Here is a 23,014-nt window from a genome sequence, read left to right on the forward strand (position 1 = left end):
CACCATCTCTAGAAGTCAGAGAATTGCAAATCAAAACCACCCTAAGATACCATCTCACTCCAGTTAGATTGGCAGCCATTATGAAGTCAAACAACAACAAGTGCTGGCGAGGATGTGGGGAAAAGGGTACATCTGTGCATTGCTGGTGGGACTGCAAATTGGTGCAGCCAATTTGGAAAGCAGTATGGAGATTTCTTGGAAAGCTGGGAATGGAGCCACCATTTGACCCAGCTATTCCCCTTCTCGGTCTATTCCCGAAAGACCTAAAAAGAGCATGCTACAGGGACACTGCTACATCGATGTTCATAGCAGCACAATTCACAATAGCAAGACTGTGGAACCAACCTAGATGCCCTTCAATAGATGAATGGATAAAAAAAATGTGGCATTTATACACAATGGAGTATTACTCTGCATTAAAAAATGACAAAATCATAGAATTTGCAGGGAAATGGATGGCATTAGAGAAGATTATGCTAAGTGAAGCTAGCCAATCCCTAAAAAACAAATGCCAAATGTCTTCTTTGATATAAGGAGAGTAACTAAGAACAGAGTAGGGTCGAAGAGCATGAGAAGAAGATTAACATTAAACAGGGATGAGAGGTGGGAGGGAAAGGGAGAGAGAGAGGGAAATTGCATGGAAATGGAAGGAGACCCTCAGAGTTATACAAAAGTACATACAAGAGGAAGTGAGGGGAAAGGGAAAAATAATACAAGGGGGACAAATGAATGTCAGTAGAGGGGGCAGAGAGAGAAGAGGGGAGGGGAGGGGAGGGGAGGGGAGGGGGCTAGTAGAGGATAGGAAAGGCAGCAGAACACATCAGACACTAGTATGGCAATATGTAAATCAATGGATGTGTAACTGATGTAATTCTGCAATCTGTATATGGGGTAAAAATGGGAGCTCATAACCCACTTGAATCAAAGTGTGAAATATGATATATCAAGAACTATGTAATGTTTTGAACAGCCAACAATAAAAAATTTAAAAAAAAACAATATTTACAAAGTGAGATGTGCAAGGTTACACATTTATTTTTTACCGAACAGATTGGCAAATGGTAAGATTATGGGAAAATAGATTCTCTCATGTGTGGTTGGTAAGAGGAGCAAATTGGCAATGTTTTTCAAATATGCAAATGTGTTTACCCTTTGACCTAGCAATCCAGTTTGCGAGAAATTATCCTATAGGTCTGCCTAGATAAGAAAAATTTAATGAATGTACAAGTTTATTTCTTCCAGCATTATTTCAATAATGAAATAACCCAAGTTTCTGTCAATAAAGACTGGTTAATGGGCTGGGGATGTGGCTCAAGTGGTAGCACACTTGCCTGGCATGCGTGCAGCCTGGGTTTGATCCTCAGTACCACATACAAACAAAGATGTTGTGTCCGCCAAAAATTAAAAAAAATAAATATTAAAATTCTCTCTCTCTCTTAAAAAAATAAAGACTGGTTAAATACTTGGATATACCTGCAAAATGGAGTACTATGTAGCTGCATACAAGAATGAGGGTGCTTTGCCCTGGATTTATTGTTTTAAAAATAAGCAAGATGGAAAGACAGAGTAGATGTAGTGAGACTGAGGACCTCAAGACTGAATAAGGAAAAGACATGATCCTGAAATATCAGTAAATTACAGAAACAATCTTTATTTGGGTGGCTTTGGGACAGGTTTTTACAACTTACCTCCTCCTTACATAAGTTTTTGTATATTACAAATTTGAATTATGTTGATAAGAGAAGATCTCACAGCTGGGTATGTTCCAGAGACAGCAGCATAGGCCACCACCCAGAAGGGGAAGAGGGCAAGAGAACTTCTGGTAGAGAGGGGAATTGGAATGGGGACTAATTTATTTAGGTTATGTTACCCAACAGCAAGGTAGGGAGCTCAGATGGGCAATGGTGGCATAGTGTTGTTTGTATCCTCAGGGTTTCTCTATCTTATCTAGTGCCAGTAGATATCATGGGATATGAAGAGCAGGAAGGCTGTAAATAGCTAAAAATATGCTTATTTGGGCTATATTTAAAGCAATAAGATGTGTTATAAATTTGAATTTGGCAATGCTGGGATTTGAGCTAATGTTCCTATCTCTTGTGAAGAAGTAAACAATATGGGGGCCGATATCCAGGAGCCACCTTTAACCCCTTAGTATAGAAATATGTAACACACTACATTTTATGTAAGAATAAGGGAGAAATCCCAGCTACCTGGGAGGCTGAGGCAGGAGGATTGGAAGTTCCAGGATTGCCTCAGCAACTTAGCTAGACCTGCCTCAAAATAAAAAAATAAAAAGGGCTAGGAATATTGCTTAGTGGTAGAGTGCCCCTGGGTTTAATCCCCAGCATATTGCACCACTAAATCTGACAATATCTGACAATATTGGGTGTTGGTGAGGATGTGGAGCAACTGGAATTCATATAATTCTGGTAGGATTGTAAAATGGTACAATCTCATGGGGGAATAGTTTGGCAGTTTTTAATAGAATTATTCTTGTCCCAGCTATTTTACTCCTATGTATTATCCAAAAGAAATGAAAACATGTCCACAAAAATGTCCAAATATTCACATATGAATGCTGTAAAGGCCTAGTCCCAGTGTCCCTCCCCGCTCTGGGCTCTCTGTAGGCATTTCTTTCATACCATTACCAGTATCTTATTTCCCAGTTGGGTTATGAATTTGCATACAATTCAAAATCTGATCTGTTAAATACTGTAGCTTCCAGGCATACGTTTTGAAAAGTTTCCAGAGCAGGTGGCAGTGGGGAAGAATAAAGGAGTAGAGTGCTTGCTTGGCATGTGCAAGGCCCTGGGTTCCATACCCAGCACAGCAAAAGAAACAAAAATACTCAGTGCTTAATTCATGGCCTGCTGCGTTGAATTAATCAATCACCTCCATTTCAAGTCAGTCATTAAAAATGAGTGTCAGTGCTGTTTTTATATTCTGGTAACATTGCATGTCCCTTAGGCTGTCTGTACAGGAAAGGAACATTTTCTTTGAATTATGTAAGCCTAAAGACCCATGTGCAAGATGCAGAAACCAGAAGTTTAAAGTGATTAACAATGTCTGGCTTAATACAGAATAGCCTAAATGTAAGCAAGTCACTGTGCATTATGCCCCATGATGTGTTGTATGACAATGAAGCAGAATTAGTAGTTCTTGCAAGCACCTGTTCTTAACAGGCTGCAAAGAATTCGATAGACACCACTGCATGGTCAGATTTCTGATGCCAGGACAGCAACTCTAAATTAAATTAATTAGTGGACATATAATATTCTTATTCTCCAAGATCATTAATTTGCTGGCATAAAGAGTGGGTGGTTAGGATGGCAAGAGATAGAAAAACAAATTGGAAGAAAAAGCACAGAACCAGCAAAAATATCTTTCCCAGAAGGTCTCTGGGTCCCATCTCCTAATCATTTTGTTCCATCCTCCCCACTGAATACAGAATTTCAGAAATAACGCTGGAGTTCAGTCCGTACAGCCTAGTCCAGCTTGAATTGAGAATAACTCTTTGTTCTTAAAAGACTCTGCAGTGTACCAAGAACAAGGAAACATCACAGAATTGTTTCTCCCAGGAATAGATGATTATCCGAACAGAAAATTTCCATTTCTAATTTTAAGGGTACTTTAATAATGGAAGGGATTTAACCAGCTAACCTTGGAGCATTTAAAATCCAAGTACAATGTCTATGACACGTTCATATTTTAATGATTATTTTTAAATACCCACAAGTCTTTCTACCAAGGTTGATTTTTCTTTTTCCACAATAAATAGCATTGGATTGTCACATCACACTTTATCAATTTTGCGAAAATGTGAAATAAAATTAAACCCAGAATGACTTTCTACTATTTATTGCTTCAGCATACTATTTTTATATTCAATACTGAATATGGAAAAAAATCTCCTAATGTCGATTTCTTTAAGATGCATCATGCAATCCTGCTGAAATATTCACTAATATTGATTGGATGGGGCTTTGAATTGGCACCTTAAATATTTCACTGTGTTTTAATTTTTTTAATACAAAAACACAGACCTTTCCCCTTCTAGTGTTTCCAAGTGATAGCTATGAATTAATTAGCTTGAGTCATTTTTATAAACACAAATGTTCTCTAATTTCTAAGCCAAAGAAAAGAGACTTCTCTCTCTCTCTCTCTCTCTCTCTCTCTCTCTCTCTTTTGCAAGTTACAGTCGATCATATGACTGCATGCAATTTTAGAAATTTTGGGCCCTGAATCTGATTCTCAACTTCTGGTTCCAGGATATATGACAGAGCTCCTTCCTGGTGGTTTTCAGAGATGTCAGGAAGAGTGGTAAAGCCACAGAGGACTCAAGAGATGCCCTGCTGCACCATCTTCACCTATCCTTGAGATGCAGGGTGAATGAGTGAAGACTACAGGTGAGTGAATGAGGACCACAGCAAGGGTGAATGAGTGTTGACACCAGCGTCTCTTCTGGACCTTTGATCTGGGCTGCAATGCATTTGCCTCTGTTTCAAACTCCTCTATGTGATGTGTGTTTCATGCTCCTTGGATCACCTGTCCTCAAATGACTACACCATTGCATATACCACTTTTAATAAAAAGATAGTTATAATCACAAGCACACATTAACAGCTGTGGGAACAAATACAACTGATTTGAGGTGATCCCAATTGGTGAGAGAATAATGCCAAGGGAGACAGAGAGCCAATTAGTGTACCCTGCTAGTGTGTATAAGAGAAAATGGAGGCTGGTTAAGCCCTGGAGTGGGTTAGGCAGAGTCTAACCAGAGTTTCTGATGTACTCAAGGCAGAGCTGGCTTTGAGGTAAATGGTTAAAACATTTTCTCAGTTGATTGTTTTTTTTTTTTTTTTTTGGTGATTTTACTGAAGTTAATTGATAAATAGGAATTGCATATGTACTTATAATGTACAACTTGATGCTTTGGTACATATATTCATTGTGAAATGATCACCACAATCAAGCTAATTTACATATCTATCACTTCACATAGGTACTATTTTCCTTCACCTTCCCCCTTCTTTCTTTGCTTCCTTCCTTCTTTTCTTCCATTCATTCTTTCTGTGGTAGTTACACTTGAGAAATGCCCTCTTAGCAAATTTCAGCTATACAGTATAGTATTGTTAAGTGTAGTCACCAGATTGTACAGTAGACCTCCAGGACCTGTTCATCTTGCATAACTGAAACTTTATGCCCTTTGATCAACATTTCTTCATCCTGCCTCCTCCCCCTCAACCACATTCTAATCTCTGCGTCTATGAGTTTAATCATTTCGGATTTCATAAGAAATGTTCTCAGCTGGTTTTGATGGCCTGAGTCTTATGACATTTTCTCCTCACTTGTAGACACAGTACTCATGTTTCCTTAGCTTCTTAGGGCCTTCCACTGAGTTGCGTACACTTTTAGACTCCATTCCACTGTATGGGATTTTAGGACCCGAGGATACAGAAAGAAAAAAAAAATAAGGTAAGTGAAGAAGAGTAAGTTTTTAAAATGGATTTTCTTGAAATGTATAGACTTTTTCTTGGTCATTTTTGACTATTATCTAAATACTGAGAAAAATCCTTGTGTAAGGAAGAGTTACAGTAAGCAAGAGAAGGTAGGACCATTCTTGCATGTTGGAAGTTTACATTCTAAGCAAAATGGAAATGCATGTGTCATATCTGACCTTTAGAAGTAAAAGCAAATCTAGAAACTCCTATTGGGAAACATTTAAAAGGGAAGGTATCCATTTTGAAATTCTCTTTGTGACCTACTATCTCCAGTAGCTTCCAAGATTACTGAGTTATCTTCTTAGACTATCAGGTTATATCTTACAAGGTAAAGGAGTACCAAAATTTCCTAATTTCTTCTTCAAGAAGAGAGATTTTTCATGTTAAATCCCAAGAACTTTGCCAACCTTAAATAATGATATTCATGCTTATGTGTATTGTTATTATATGTGCTTATTTCTTTTAAACCTGCCTTTTCCACCAGAGTATTACTTTTGAATCATAGTATCTTTTCTAGTTAGAGTCCACACAGCTTCAGATTGACTCCCTACTGGGTGTGAATTCAATTCTGGCTTGCATATGTTATGTAATGTGAAAAACTGGACAAGTATGTTCATTATAGGCAAAGACTTTGTACCTTTCATTTCCACAATCCCATATACACAGCACATTTACTCCAAGGCGTGTTAAGTTTTCAGACATTGTGTGATAGCTCTCCAACACAACAGAAAGTTCTCCAACTAGTGAACTTTGTCTTAATTGACTTCTGACCCTGGCACCTGTCAAAACAGGCCCAGAGGCCATCCTCTGCCCTTTATAGCCATCTTTGAAGCTCTCCTAACAATGATTGTGCTGTCTCTCCTGGAATCCTGTGTGCTTCTAACATTCTGTTTTAAGAATACAGTACTGTCTTTTAAAAGGCTGATTAGAAGGAAACAGGAAATTAGGCAGTTGAAGACAATTCCTAATCATGTTCTAAAAATAATGGGTAGTTGAAGCTGTGTTTGAAGTCTGGCCTTTTTTAAATGCACACACAATTCTTGTCTGATCACTGTCTGTTGTGATGAGTAAGCTACCTTCTGTACAAAGACATACAGGGTGGAACAGGAGCTGCAGGGCAGCCATTTTTAGTAAGAACTGTAGGGCCCATCCTGTAGGCCAAACAATGTAGCCCCAGGGAGTCACTTTTGAGCCTGTCTCAGTGGAATTGATCTTTCAAATTGCCTTCTTCCACACTGTTGTCATTATTCCAGTTTTAATTCATCCTGTTTGCTGGCAGATAGCAGATCTTGGGAGTACATGGGGTCTGGAGGTGGGGGTGAGCCTTCTCCCAAAGGTTTTTAAAGCACAGAATCATTCTTTTCTTTCCCTTTCTTTTATTATAAAATGTAGTGGTTTATGAGCTGACCAAAATAATCTGTCTACCCATGGACCCCAGGAGTAATAACAGCAGTGTGCCACCCCTAGCCTTTGGGACTATGTGCCTGGTTGGGGCCATAGGCTTATTTAAGGAAGTAGGCAGACTCTGTTGTCAGCCCTTGTGTAAAGGGGGTCATCCACTCCAGGGTCCCAGGACCATTCAGGAAGAGAAGATCCCACCTTCAGGCAAAGGCAAGAGCCATATGGGTAACATCTTTATATTAGTGACACTTCATGTGATGGGGGATAAAAGGACAACAAAATCCTGTCTCCCAGGTGTCTGGAAATTTCCATCACATTGCAATAAAAGGAAGGTACCATCAGGAAAAACAAGGAGTTAGTGCTGGTTTGGGTGAGTCTTAAAACATGCATAGAGAATGAAGGGTTTGCATGAGTAGAAAGTTATTGCCAAGTGAAGCAATTGCACATATGGCCTCTGTAATGCAGTTTCTGTACAGCTTGATTTGGTACCAGCACCACCTTTTCACCTAGTAGTTGTGACTATCCCACAGAGAAAGCCAGTGAGAAGAGACAGTTGATTTATTTAATGTCTTTCATGCCCCATCGAAGGTTCTATTCTCTAGGGGAAAAAAAAAAATGACCTGCTTGTTGTATGGAACTGTTCTGTGGAGCAGAACTCTACTTCCTTTTGACATAGCACAAAGATGATTTATTTTGAACTTTTTCCTCTTGATCCCTCCAAATATACCACAGAAACATGGGATTGCTAAGGCAGCCAGGAATAAAATGTGTGTAGTTGAAGGGGGAAAAAGCAGACTTAAAAAGGAAAAATTATGAATTATTTTCTTTTTAAAAAGTTACATGTGCACACCAATTATTCATAGATACATCAACAGTGATTTAATTTGATAATCATTTTTTTAAAAACACACTTATTGTTCTGGCTGTCTTAGCTTTCAGGGACAAATTTGGGAAACAAAAGCTAAATATTCTAATGAAACATGCCCACAAACACTGGTACAATAAAAGTCCCCAAATCACTCCAAAGAATTTATATAGCACAAGCAGTACTGAGTATTTTCAGATAAATGAGCCTTGTGTTTCTTTTTGTCACTGGAAGGAAATAATTGCCTGACATCTTTGGAGTTTGAAGATGGCTCTGAGCAATTAAATTATTTCTGACAGAACTGCTTGCGGCAACTTTCTATGGTTGAGGAGGAGCCCTCTGAATTATTGAATTGCTCATTTCCCTGCACACAGAATTTCTCACATCAACCAGTTTACCATGGGGATGCAGCATAAATAATTGCAAATATAGCACATGCCATGGAAGTTTTTAAGAAGGAATATTCTAGAAATCTGGTGCTTTGGTTTGAGGTCAATCAAGTCCACTAACTTCTCATCTCTGATTTTTGAGGGACTAGAAGCTGATGTTCATGGCATTACTTGGAATGATCCACACACAAAAGAATTTGATAAATGGTAGCTTGGCACCCACTGTCCTGAATGTTTTGGTTAAGAGGAGAAAATTGAGAGACAATGGCATAATGCACAGAGTTGGCAGTTCTGACTGGGAAGGAGAAGCAATCTTTCATTCAGCTTGTCTGCTATTCAAACCAAACATACTCATGTCACATGAGTGGGGCTGCATGGAGAATTCCTTACCCCTGTGGGCTGGGAGTGGGGGCTGTGCCAATGGCACCCACTGCTGTGGGCTGGGTTTTTTTCCAGCTCCAATAAAGGTTTACAGCAGCTGCCGCCAGATGAAGAAGATGATGCTGTTTGCAGTCTGTGTTTCCTGATGAATTCTCTGATAGCCAAGAGGGACCCTCAAAGAAGTCCTATCAATTTGACTTTTTATCAGAGCACCCAAAGCAGGCTGGCCGTAGTCATCTCTGAAACCTCTCACCCACCTCAGACCTCTCTGTTGGTTCTGTTTTGGAGAGGCCTCCCTTCTCTGAGGCCATCAGTTTCCTACCTTGCGTGGTCTTTTCGTCTCCTGGAGTTTGTTCTCATTAAGTGACGAAGGCAGGCTTTCCAATGTGGGCACTAGTACTCACATTTTGGGCATAATCATTTTTGTTGTGAGGAATTTTCCTTTTCTCTGTGGGATGTTTAGCAGCATCCCTTGCTTCTACTCACTAGATGCCAGTAAAAAATAACATTTTTTTAAACATATGTATGCCCCATGCATTATTTGGGACACATGTACACTAAAAATGATTTACTATTTATTTGAGATTCAAATTGAACTGAATGTTTATATTTTATCTGGTAATGCTTCTTGGGGACAAAAATTGGCTGTCTAGGCTTATATATATCCACTTTGAGAGATCAAAGAATTACTGTAATTGCAAAACTGCCACTTTAGCAAGATGGAGTGTGAAGATAGAAAATGGCCAATAAGCATGTGAAAAGATGCTCAGCATCATTGGTCAGTAGGGAACTACAAATTAAAACCACAGGGACATACCACCTTACACCCACTTGAATGGCTATAATCAAAGAGACAGATAATAACAAGTGTTGGTAAAGCAGTAAAGCTATTTAGAGAGCTGTCTCCAAACAAAACCTACTTTTGGCCCTCAATATACACCCCTCTGGACTAATGAAGTGATGAGAGTTTACCTTCTTGAATTGGAGGAAAAAAATACTATAAGAACAAAACATAGCTAACATCTTCAGAAAATCTCTTCCATAAATATCGCAGATTCTCATTGCTGTCTCTGTTTCAGCTTTTCATATTTCCCCACACTTCTACATTGCTAAGACAGTAATTTTTCTGAAGGAAAAATCTAATTGTGTGATCCCACTGCTTGAAAATGTTGATGGCTTCCCATAGACAGCAGTAGGGTCCAAATGACTTCCTGTAGAAGTGAAGCCCTTCTGCTTACTCCAACTCTTACTCCCAATCCATTTATTTGTTATTAACAGCTTCATTAAGATTTACTCCACCTACTAGACACTTTACTCACTAAAAATGTACAATTTAATGTACTTCATTATATTCATGGAATTGTACAGCTATTATCACAAATTAGAACACATTCATCAGCCCCAAAAGAAGCTGAGTGCCTATTAGCAGTCACTCCCCATTTTCCCCCTAAACTTCTTCCTCTATCCCGTGGCAAACAATATATGAACTTGTATAGCTGTCTTCTTTTCCTTGCCTCTATGTTGTCAAGGTTCATGCATGTTATACATGTACCAGTACTTCCTCCCTTTTTATGGGTGGATAACATTCCCTTGTATGGATGGACCACATTTTGTTTAACCTTTTATCCATTGATGGACATTTTGATTATCATTGATACTACAAGCACTTACATACAAGTTTTTGTAAAACATATGATTTCAATTCTCTTGGGTTACATCTAGGAGGAATGGAATTTCTTGGTTATTTTATTCCTCTGTTTAACTTTTTGAGTAACTATAAAATTCTTTTTCTGTAATGTCTGCACCATTATACATTCTTACCACTAGCAGTAACATCTATATTAATGCTTGCTATTGTCTGTTTGATTTTAGCCATCCTTGTAGGGGTGAAGGAGTATCTGATTATGGTTTTGATGTCCATTTTTCCCTGATAGCTGATAATGTGGTATCAACCTCATTTTATGTATTTATTCTTTGGTAGTGGATATTGAATCCAAGGTCTTGTACATGCTAGGCAAGTGCTCTACCACCTGAGCTGCTCCCCCATGCCACTAAACTCATTTTATAGATAAGGACATTGAGACATGAACATGAGATTTTCTCAAAGTCATACAAATAAAATTCAAAACTAGATGTTTTGCTCAAATTTGAAGATCTTGTTGCCATACCATAGCTTCTCTTAGGTAAACATAAGTTCATTTGTGAAACATGTTCACTGGATATTTGACAGCCTCAATATTTTTTATTGTCTAGAATGTAAACTGGCTCCTTTGATATTAGGATGTTTGAGATCTGATCCTTAATATTTAGATTCACCACTCTGGTTTAGAAAGGAGAGAAAATTGGTGTCTAAGAGTGCACCTCATCCATTTCCTTATTTCCTGGAGAGACAGAAAGTGTGGAAAGTAGCAGGCTGGTAGGAAATGTTCAGGTTTCCAAGGACAGATGTGACTTGGCCACTTTCTAGCTGTGTAACCTTGGGGGAAGCTACTGATCTCTGAACTTTCCTTCTTTTTCATTCTTTTCCTTCCTCTTTCCTTCTTCTCTTTTCTCCTTCCTTTTGAGGAGTTAAAAAAATATAGAGCCCATGTGCTCTGTGTTTTTAACAAACACCAGCACATGAGCCTCCATTTTTTCAGCATTTTTTTTTTCGTGAGGAGCAAATGATAGATAATAAATGTAAAGCACCCAGCAGAGTCTGGCTCCCAATACAAGCTGGGTAACTAGGTATCAAGAAATGTTGTCCCCTCATGAATGGAAGTTCTCTGCAGCTGTGACGGATAGGTTCAACCTTCTGTGAAAGATAATCCCAAACTAGTGAGGTCAAATCTATACCATTTTCCATATATTTTTAATTAAGTTGAATTTGAATAGATTTTAATACTTTGAGCATTTTAGTGCACCCATGCTCAGCTCAGGGGATTGCCTGGGAAATCTGAAGGCACTGTTGGGAGGTACTGCAATAAACAATATAATGTTATATTGTTAAAGGTTAGACTTTTGTCAGCCACAGGTGTGAAACTGTTCACCCCTTTATTTACTTTAATCTGGAATATATGTTCTTGAAGTGTTTACCATGGATCTTGCAGGCCTGCACTAATGGGTTACCACTTGGATTAATTATATTGTTGAGTGGCATTAGCTGAAGTAGAAATGTGCATTACCAAAATTGTTATTTTGCAATCAATGTATAAAAAATACTAACTTTAAGCCTAGAGTGAATTTATGTCATTTTAAAAGCTTGAATCCACCTTCTAATTGTAAAACAATACAATCAAGTCTTGTTAAAAGCAATAAATATTAATAGACGAGAAGACTCGTTTCAAATTGCAAAACTGCTCTAGTGATTCTAGTTTAAATGGCTTCTACAGCCAAAGACAAGGGGACACAAAGGAGTCAGGGAAAAGGGTCTATGATGGTACCAAATGTGGACCTACATTATTCTAAAATTACTTATTCATTCAGTATGAATTTATTACATCACTAAAAGCAATCCTTCAAAGATAATATTATTAAATCACAATGTTCAGGCCCTCAGTACTCCCGGGTAAGCACTAGAGCCTCTAGGTTGACTTCATTTTTCTCCTAATTGGATTGTATTGGCATCATATCATGGGAGGACTAAGAGAACAGAAGGCAAAGAAGGAGGCTGGTAAGTTTCCATCTTATATGAATTCTAATGACTTGCAAAACTAGCTCTTTAAAACTTAAGATGTGAAAGATTTTGAACAAGACTTTACTCTTCTGTTTGGATAGTCCCCAAACAGAAATCATATGAGGAGTGGCAATATTTGCAGTGATCTCATCAGTGGTAAGCAATTTAAGTTTTATTTTAGTTAGTAACTGCTTGCATCTACCAGTGACAGGAGATAGGCATTAAGAGATCATCTCATCTGGCCTGGAGGCAGGTAAAGGTCTGAATCATCCAGAACAGATGGCCCTTCTCTCCTGAAATATCTGGGGAAAATGTAGTTGAAATAGATGAGCAAGAGATCTCAAAACAGAAATTGAACTCACTTTTTACCTATCCTTTACTTTTGCCTCACTCCCAAATGGCTCTGATTTATCATTCCATCCACCTAAGAGAAAGGAAACAAGCTTTCTTTGGTTAAAAATGAAATTGTATTTTATTTAGGGTGATTTTGCATTAGGCTCTCCATTGCCAGTTTTTGTAATTGTGTTTCTTAGATGATATGTTGATGGTAATATGGCTGATCACTTGTATAACAATATCCAGTGTCTTAAATATCAGAACTATGGTATTTAATAATCATATTTAAAAATAGTTATTTAATTTAATGTGCTTTTCAGAATAAATAGAACGTCTTCATATTTTGTGCATTTAATGCTCAGCCACTCTCTAAGGAGTACCTGACCATGTAAATTGAATAAAGAAATCAAATCTCAGGAAAATTAAACGAGTTAGTAAAAGTCACATAGCTAGAACGTACCAGTACTGTCATCTAAGAATTGGCAAACTATAATCCTTATATCAAATCCAGCCTGTTACTTATTTATGCCTCTCTCTCAAACTAAGAATGGCTTTAACATTATTAAATGGTTTAATTTTTTATAGAATAATATTACGTTATCTAAAAATTATATGAAATTCATTCAGAATCCATAAATAGAGTTTTATTGGAACACACATTTTATTGGCACTTTATATTTTCCATAGTTGATTTTGTGCTATAGTGACAGAGTTTAGTAGTTGTGACAGAGACCCTGTGACCCATGAAGCCTAAAATATTTACTGTCTGGCCCTTTACAGAAAACATTTACCAACTCTCACTATAATCCAACTCTAAATTGTGCCCTTGAATATCTGAATATTCAATAATGAAAATGGAAAACAATGGTGAAAGAAAGATGGTTCATTGAAATTTGGCATTGACCTCACCACCTTGTCAAACATGGAATCAAATCCATGAGATGACTTTACTTGTATGGTTTGATCTGTTATAGTTTATATATGAGGTGTTCCCCAAAAGCTCATGTGTAAAGTAATGTAAGAAAGTTTGAAGATGAAATAATTGGGTTATGAGAGCCTTAACCTAATCAGTGCATTAATCTACTGATATGGATGAACTGCACAGTAAGTGTAGGCGGGTAGGGAGTATCTGGAGGAGGTCAGTCACTGGGGGCATGCCCTTGGGATTTATATTTTGTTCCTGGTAAGCAGCGCTCTCTCTCTCTCTCTCTCTCTCTCTCTCTCTCTCTCTCTCTCTCTCTCTCTCTCTCTCTCTCTCCTAATTGCCATGTCCTGAGCTGCTTTCCTTCACCATGTTTTTCTGCCATTATGTCCTGCCTGACTTCAGGTCCAGAGCCAGGAGTCAGCTGTCTATGGACTGAGACCTCTGAAACCATGAGTCAAACAAACTTTTCCTCCTCTAAAATTATTCTTATCTGGTCTTTTGGTCACAGTGGTGAAAGAAAGCTTAGTAAAACATGGTCTTTGGAAGCAAGAGAGTATGAGCTAAAAAGTTGTTATTGTTGATAGGGCACAGATAATCATGAGTAGTGGGAACATGAGGTTAAGGAAATAATTCTATAAAATGGACTCACTGTGCTGACCCTAACATTCTTTCTCTTTTAAAAAGCAATTTATCTTCAGCCCTGACCGGCTTAAGTCAACAAGATATGGTACATTCCTCAGCAAACTACCTGGTATCTGCATGAAAAATGCAGACCTGAAATGCAGATGATAAGAATCCAAGTTACTCTGAAGGTGAGGGGGACTTTTATCACCTTTACACAGACCAGATCCCATAATTCAGGGGGATAAGGATATTTGCCTTAAAACCTGTGAAAACAGGTTCCAGTTAGAACCAGGGAGCATGGACCAAAGTGACCTAGAGTTGTCATGGCAGTAGAGACTTGAAAGTCTGATGTCATCTTGCTGCCAGTCAAAAAAAAAAAAAAAAGTCAAGAGGTGGAAGGATGGGACTCTCTGGAAACTTTCCTGGGACTCAATAAAACTGGAGTATAGGAGAGGCACATTGTCCCTCTCCTCTTGAGAGCAACCACTCTCTCCCTTGAGAGTGTCTGCTTTTACCTTTCCCATCCCTTCTAATAAATTCATACCTATTAGAATGACATATCTGAAATCTTTCTGACTTGATCACAAGAATCAGGATTTGAAGGGGAATTGCTCATGCTGCCTCAGTTTCCTGGAAGGCTTCAGCCCTGTAACATGTCACTTTGTGTTCCTGACTTCTACAGAAATGGTTTCATTATTTAGAATATTATGTATCAGTACAAAATTGTCAATATTTCAAGAAGCATTTTGGAATTTTTAATATGCAAATGTTTCAACTATACATCTTCTTTGAGTGTTATTTTTATAGAGAAAATTAAGAATGCATAGTTTAATAATTTAATTTTGGAACTCTGCCCCAAGCATAACCCTTACCCTGCCTTTCAAAGTCTTCAGTTGGCTGTTTCTGAACTGCACACAAGCCTTTAATTTGGTTCTTGGAAATACTTTATTTGCCATGACACACATGATATATTCAGAAAATGTGACAAGAAAATGATTCTATAAAACCAAAAGTAAAGATTTATTTTTCATTACAACATGAGGAGATCCCCATCCCCCATCCCTACTGCTCCAGCTTAATGTCCTCCCTCACATCAATGCCTCATTTTACTGAGGTATAACATTTATACAAATTAACTTAGTCTATTTTTGAACTTCACATAAATGGAATCATGGAGTATGAATTCTTTTGTGCTTATCTTCTTTTGGTGAGAATATTTCTGAATTTGTCCACATTGTTGTGTATATCATTACTTTGTTCCTTTTTAAAAATTTTCTGAATAGCAATCTATTGTCAAAATATCCCAGAAAATATATCATAGTGTGTTTATCCACTCTTTTGATAAATACTTGAGAGCTGTTTCTAGTTTTTGTCTATTATAAATAAAGCTCCCACAAACATTCTACAAGACTTTTTGTGTTCATATGTTCTCATTTATCTTGGGTAAATACCTATGGGTGGGATTAGTGAATCATAGTGTGAATGTATGTTTAACTTTTTAAGAAAATGACAAGATTCTACAAAGGGGTTGCACACTTGTAAACTCTTTCCAGCAACATGAGAGTTCCAGTTATTCTACATCCTTGCTAATAGTTGATACCATCTGACTCTTTAATTCTAACCAGCTTAGTGGGTATGTAGAGGTGCCATCTCATTGTGGTTTTAATTTGCATTTTCCCTGATAGGTAAGCTACTGAGCACTTTTCAAAAGTGTTTACTGGCCAATGTTCTTTTATGAATGTTAAAATTTGCTCCCTGATTTTTTTATCAAGTCATTTCACTTTTTGTTACTGAATTATAGGAATGCTTTATCCTTCTTTGATTTTATTTGTGCATATATTTTCAGCATATGGCTTCTCTTTTTACACTCTTAATAGTGTTCTTTGAATAGCAGAAGTCTTTAATTTTGAGGAAGTCTAATTTATCAGTTTTTCCACCTATGGTTGAAGTTCTCTGTGCCCTAAGAGATCTTTACCCATCTTAAAATTACAAAGATATTCTGTACTTATTTTAGAGACTTTATACTTTTAGAATTTCTATTTAGGTCTGATGCACCTTGAATTAACTCTTTGCATGTGGTGTGAAGTAGGAATTAAAGTTCTTGTTTTTAAAAATATATGTGCATCCAATGGATCTAATATCATTTGTTGAAGAGGTATTAATATTTTTATCCCTATTACTTAGATTTAAAATTAAGACTAGAAACACTTTGCTGTCCGTGTGACTCTCTCTCTCATCACAGCACTTTCCAAGTCAGTTATCAACATGACAGGGCATCACCAATTTCTTTCATTCTGTCTTCTTACTCCCAAACTGGTTCTTCTTTTCTCTCACACATGAATTCCCAGCCCCCACCACCTATTCTCTAAACCTGGCCATGATGATCTTTCAAAGTTTATAGCAAGTGAAACGGGAAAAATTCACTGACTACATAGTGTCTGTCACTCAAGAAAATGAGCATCTTTATATGAGATGAGATTGATAGACATTAATTAGACATTAAAACATTTCTGTAGAGATTTTGTAGACTCAAATAGCTGCCTCAGATGAACCACAAAGGCTGAGAGGATGAATGAGGGAGGGTGGAATTTTGAGAACTTGTAGATCCCAAGATTATGTCTGCAGTTTGTGCTAACCACACTTTAAGAAGCCTTGCCAAACATCACATAAGCAAATCACTTGGCATCAATGCAATCATTAAGAGAAATGCAAGCTGGGCATGGTGGTGTTTGCCTGTAATTCCAGCTACCAGGGAGGCTGAGGCAGAAGATGCCAGCCTCAACTTAAGGAGACCCTATCTCAAAATAAAAGAGAGTGGGGGGGTTGACTAAGTGGCAGAGTGCTTGCCTAGTATGCACAAGGCTCTGGGTTCCACCCCAGTACTGAAAGAAAAAAAAGACAAATGCAAATATGAAACTTGCAATTGAATAACATTATGTAAGAGGGTTGACCAGATAATCCCAAAATATGCTTATGTAATTATATTTTTAAGATGAAATTAAAAATGAACAAAATTTAATGATTGCCACAGAGAATTTTGGGACATCTGAGCTTATGACCTTAGACTTCATTAGATTTACGGAAAGTAGGGAACACAGTAGTCAAAGAAGGAGAAAGGAAATATGGGAAAGCCCCAGGAGTGGTGGCAAATCAATGTTGTGGTTCACTTATTCCTTCAAAATGAGTGTGGCCAGTGGCCTGAACAGGGGGTTCCTTTGGGTGTCCAATGAATAAGGTGACACTCAAAGGCACAAGAAGCTAAAAGAGAGAAGCCAGAGGAGTGGAAAGGCAGTTCCATCTAGGTCTCTTCCCTGTTGCCACATCTTAATCCATCAGGAGGCAGAAATTTTCTTTTGGCTCTCCCAAAATTGCTTCCTGTGTGTCTGTGTCAAAGCCCAAAGAATTAACCTCACAAATCAGCCAGAATCCCTGCTTTGAACAGATTTACTTAGTTCTGACTTCTTTTGAGCACTTGTGGAATTCTGACCTCTAACCCAACTTTGTCCCCAAGAGATAGATGTGGGCCACAAATGTGAGCCATGTACACCATTTAAATTTTTCCAGGACCCATATAAAAAAGGCAAAAAAAACCCAAGTAAAATTAATGATAATATGTCTTATTTAATCCAGCATATCCAAAATGTTGTTATTTCAACATGCAATCATTATAACCATTATTAAGGGGATATTTTACATTCTTCCTTCTCATACAAAGGATTCAAAAAGTCAGTGTGAACTTTACCCTGACAGCACATCTCAATTTGGACTGGCCACATTTCAAGTATTTAATTGCTGCATGGGGCAAGTGTACAGTTATACCTGACTTCCTAGTATAGATGAAAGCTGTACTCTTTCTCTCTCACAGCCCTTCATTCCTCTCTGAGCTAGGTATAGGAAAAGAACAATGGGAAGATATTTTATATTGCCAGGGTACCAGCTATTTCTTTCTAATAACCACATTAGGGGACTTCTCATGTTAACCTCATGGAAGCATACTACTTTTCCATTCAGAGCAATAAGGAAACAATGATCCCAGAGTCCATGTTTGGCTACATCAGTGGTAAAGCCTATTAAACACTGGATCCCAGAGATCAGGCTCTTTAGAATCCAAGGGAGATAGAGACAATTAGGGGGGGAAGCTCTAACCTTAAACTAGCCAAGCTGTGGCTTGGTTCCAGTAGTGTCTTGGAGTCTTCCATATCTGTATGAGATCCTACAGACTGGGGGATGGGGCAAGAGCCACACCCTTCACCAGTTCAATATCTTGGACAGGATTTCTTGGCTTAAATTGCTTCCCATAGGTTGCCCTTGCATCCTACATATGGTATAGGATATATGGTTAAAATATAAGACACTGTGTCTTATGTATAATATTAACCTCATTTGTTGTTGTCGTTGTCTATAGATTATGTTCTTAGCTATAAATACTATTCATTATTATTGTGGCCAAGTGATTCATTTATTTTTGTACTCCAATGAGTCTTGAATAACCCTTTCACATTTTAGCTGTGCTCCATAAGGGACTTCTCATTTTTCATGCAGTGATAAGCCATCCTACTCAAGAACCCAAGGCTCCAGTGAAAACACTCTAGGGATGGAGACAGAGATAATCAGGTCTCATCTCAGGAAGACAAAAGCCATTTCATTGTTTAAGAGCTTTCCATTTTCCTCCTGGTTTCCCTGATTATATTCAATATTTTGGGTTAATGGATGCTCCTGCTAATATGCTGATCTTTTCAATCAATACATTTAGCTCCAGGCACTTGTGCAGTCAATTTTCTATGCCTACTCTTCAGTGTCCTCTGTATATAAATTGTCTGGCTACATTAGGTTAGAATCTTTCTTCCCTCATCAATATACTACCATTAGACATCAAGACACTGTTATATGAAAAAATAATTTTAACTGTGGCAGTTGAAGCAGTCACACTAAAATCTTCCAAAATTTCAGGTGTCTTTCTATTCTTATAAATCTACCTATAGGATTATTATTTGCTTTTTAAAAAAAACATAGTCTCAGTTCTGTTCCTATTCTTAGACAAGCAAGATTTTTCATCATAGTCAAGATTGACTGACCTGATTATATATCAAGCAGATGGAGGATGAAGCCTTATAAATAAATGACTAGCATGGATTTTTTCCTTAACACAACCCTTTATTTTAATGTTTGCAATTACGAGTCCTAATACAGTAGTACAATTTATAATGATCAAATTGTATTTTAGACTTCTAAATTCTAAGCCTTAAATTTTCCCAATGTAGCATAAAATGGAGCAGTGTCGTTCACACTGACTTGAATGGGAATCAGGCATTTTTGTTCTGGTGAAGAAGTTTGTGGGTTTGGAAACAGATGAGGCTATAGATCTTAGAACTACTGCTCATAGCCCTGAAGGTCTTGGATGGGTTTCTTAAATTCAGAAAAAAAAATCACTTAATCCCTTCAACTAAAATTTTCACCTCTGTAAAATGTTAACATATTCTTAACATTATATGGAATGCCTGAGGAGGGCATCTTAGAGAATATTAAAGAATTTAAATGAGAAATACTTAGAATATGCAGGTTAATATTTATTAGAATACCAGGTAGAAAGAATGGAGGTAAACCAAGAAGATTAATTGCCATCAAACATTTCTAAGTAGACACCAATGTAATGACCCCTACTTAGAAAAACATATTACACTGAACGTATTTATGAAGTTCTTAAGTCTATTTTCCCATGAAAAGCAATAAGAAATGAATAAGATGCAAAAGTAATGATCGTATGGAGATTTGTGATTTTTAAAAGGATTTGCAGAAAAACTGGGAGATATCATATTTTCTTTTTTATTTTCCTTTTATTTTAGGTCATCATATTTTAAAGGCAGATAACAATGTAGTGGAATGAGCAAGGCTGGGCCTCGTCATGTAGGAACTACAGAACTACAGATGTAGAAGGAAGATAGATAGTAATTTTTCCTCAAATTATGCATAAGGAAGAGTGGAGTCCAGTTACTTGGAGTAGGATGAGGTAGCAAAGGGAAGTCTCTGAACTCTATCTGATTAGGGACCTGATTTTTCTAGAAAGTGGGGTAATATTGAATATGCATGTGGATGCTGATCACTCTAAGGTAGATTTGGGGGGCTGTTAATGACTAACACTTGCATAGTGTTTTTCACTTTGCCAACTACAGGAAGTAGGCACTGTCTATGAATTTTATAAATGGAGCATGAACTCAGAGAAGTTAACAGTTTTAAATATCACTTGCTGGGGCTGCTTATTGCCTACCTAATATTCATTCTTCCTTTTATCTTTAGAGTCCTGATATTTTTCAGGGTGACAACCCAAGTGAAAGTGATTTTCCAGCTGCCTGTGAGCATATGACTGAGTTCTGGCCAATGAGAAAGTTATTGGGTGGCACTTACAGAAAGGCTCCTTAAAAAGAAATAGGTTAGGGCTTGGGGTATAGCTCAGTGGTGGATCATTTGCCTAGCATATGTGAGGCCTTGGGTTCCATCCCAGTACCATGCATACACACAGAGAATAGGACAGGCCTCTTTTGGCTTTCCGCCTTTTACCTTTATGTCCCCTGGAATGCAGATATGATGGCTGTAGCTGGCATAGCCCTCAAGTCTGACCATGAAAGACATCTATGAGCAGGAATGGTAGAGCAGAGATGACTGATTGCCTGGTTACTTTGTTAAATCACCACACCAGCCTAGACTCACCACCTCTGGACTTTTCAATAAACCCTGGTGCTGTCTTAAATATAGCTTACCTAATCGTAACCAATCTAGTGACATAGCTAGGATTTGTAGAGCTGGGACTTTAATTGAAGACTTCTGACTTTTGTTCTTCCCACCCTGGACATATACCCAAGCATGTCATTTAAAGAGAATACTTAAGTCAGGTGTGGTGGCATGAAAAAACAGCCTCTACCTCAGAGCAAAGCCTGTCCAAGGAAGGGACATCACCTTTGTCCTTGGAAAGACCCAGAGAGCACTCCTAGGCACATTCCCACCCTGCTAAGTTGTTTATCTACAAATAACAGGAGAGATCTGCTGCGCCAGGTGTCCCTGACTCAGTCAGGCTAGGTGGGGATCCATAGCAAACCCCTAGCAGCCACCAATCAGCATGAGACAGGGAAATACCTGGGATGCCAGATGACCCTCCCAGTAGTTTATGGTGGTTGATAACGTGTTGGGAAACCATGTAGTTCAGCATGTACACCCCTCTTGGCTTAAACCAATCAGTTCAAATGAATACCCCTTTTGTACTGACCAATCACCCTTACCCAACTTGTTCCCGCCAGTGAATGTGCTAATCATGTTTTAGAGTTGTTATTTGATTTTCCCGCGGTGTGTGATGATTTGCTAAGAGATGCTATGATGTATGTGGGGGTCTCTGCCTTCTCTAAAGAATGTATAAAACTGCCGCAAACCCTGGGCTCGGGGCCTCTTAGTGTCACCTGTTGCTGTGTGTGCACGCGGAGGACCGAGCTAGCTCGCAATAAACACCTCTTTGCTGTTGACATCTATCTTGGTCTCTGGTGGTCTTTTGGGGGTCCCGAATTCGAGCATAACAGGCACATACTTTTAATCCCAGCTGCTTGGGAGGCTGAGGCAGAAGGATCGCAATTTGAAAGCCAGCCTCGGCAATTTATCAAGGTCCTAAGAAACTTAGCAAGACCTTGTCTCAAAATAAAATATAAAAAACAAGCTGGGGATGTTACTCAGTGGTTAAATGCCCCTTGTACCCCAAAATAAAATAAAATGGAGTGCTTAAATGAGGGAACAATCAAGATTTAATACTACTCAGTTTCTTTAGTACTTTTTGGAGAGCATAGAAGTTATTGACCTTTTAAAGGTCCCATGGTACAAAATTGTTTTATATTTCAGTACTTAGCTTGAAGGTTTTAAAATGTCCAGGGTTTCTCTTATCTAGCTAAACATTTGAATAACTTTCCCTTCTTATCTGCTTGTGAGTTTTGTTAAATTTTCGGTCAGGTGGTTGCTGTGTCTGAATTGTTTGAAATATAAAAATGCAGAAGGCCTGCATGGTATCCTCAATCAGCCGACTAATGCATGACTCATGGCATTCCAGGAAAGGTGGAGCTGTACTGGCCACCAAACCCTGACCCCTGAGTCATTTCCTGCAACTGAGAGCACCATGCAGCTGCATGCATTTTCTCAAACATTCCCTGGGAGCCACATGCGAATCCTTTCTTTCTAGACATACATATGAAGTCATCCATGCCTATAATACTTGTGGTCTCTTAACCCTACTTTTGGAATGGGCTCAGGGATATCAAATTTGCAGGCTTGAGATCCTGCCAGATGGCAGTTTGCTGTTTTCAGTGGATTTGCTTAATCCTTTATTCCTTTTGTCTTTGTTTTAGCACAGGGTGTTCATTTGGATGATAAAAAGGTTCTTGGGTAGCTAATCTGAGTCACTAGGTCCAAATCAACAATCATCTCTTCCCTTCAGAATAGGAAATTCTTTTTTTTATAAAAGATTTTTTTTTTAAAAAAAAACTTCATTTAGTTATTTATTTTTATGTGGTGCTGAGGATCGAACCCAGTGCCTCACACATGCTAGGCAAGTGCTCTACCACTGAGCCACAACCTCAGCCCCAGAATAGGAAATTCTCAACTCAACCCTTTTCACTTGCCTCCAACATAGATGTGTGAGGTTAATAAGAATAGTGTCGATAATCTTGCATCATGCAGTACTTTTCTGTTTTTATTAGACTGTTTATTCCCTCTGCCATGTTCTTACAAAGTTATCCTCATATCTGTGTCATAGCCCATTAACTGAGTTCAATACACTTTCAAGAATACTCTGTGGGTGTTCCAATCCATGGTTTGGGAAAAGTCTCTTTTCCACCCATAAACCCATTGTTTCATACCAATCTGTGCCTAATAACCCATCTATAGCTCATGAAATTGAATAAGGATTAC

At 38.1% G+C, this 23,014-nt stretch overlaps 1 long non-coding RNA gene across 1 annotated transcript in view; it reads left to right on the top strand.

Moving 5' to 3' along the window:
• The first annotated feature begins 4,272 nt into the window (after positions 1–4,272).
• LOC131423399 (uncharacterized) overlaps positions 4,273–23,014 on the top strand; it is a 79,382-nt gene continuing 60,640 nt past the window's right edge. Inside the window, exon 1 of the long non-coding RNA XR_009224888.1 lies at positions 4,273–4,406. This is a non-coding gene — a long non-coding RNA (uncharacterized LOC131423399). The remainder of the gene's footprint in view (positions 4,407–23,014) is intronic.

This window comes from Marmota monax, unplaced genomic scaffold, assembly GCF_021218885.2.
Source record: "Marmota monax isolate L192 unplaced genomic scaffold, Marmota_monax_Labrador192_F-V1.1 WCK01_AAM20220418_F8-fsc00089, whole genome shotgun sequence".
NCBI lineage: Eukaryota > Metazoa > Chordata > Mammalia > Rodentia > Sciuridae > Marmota > Marmota monax.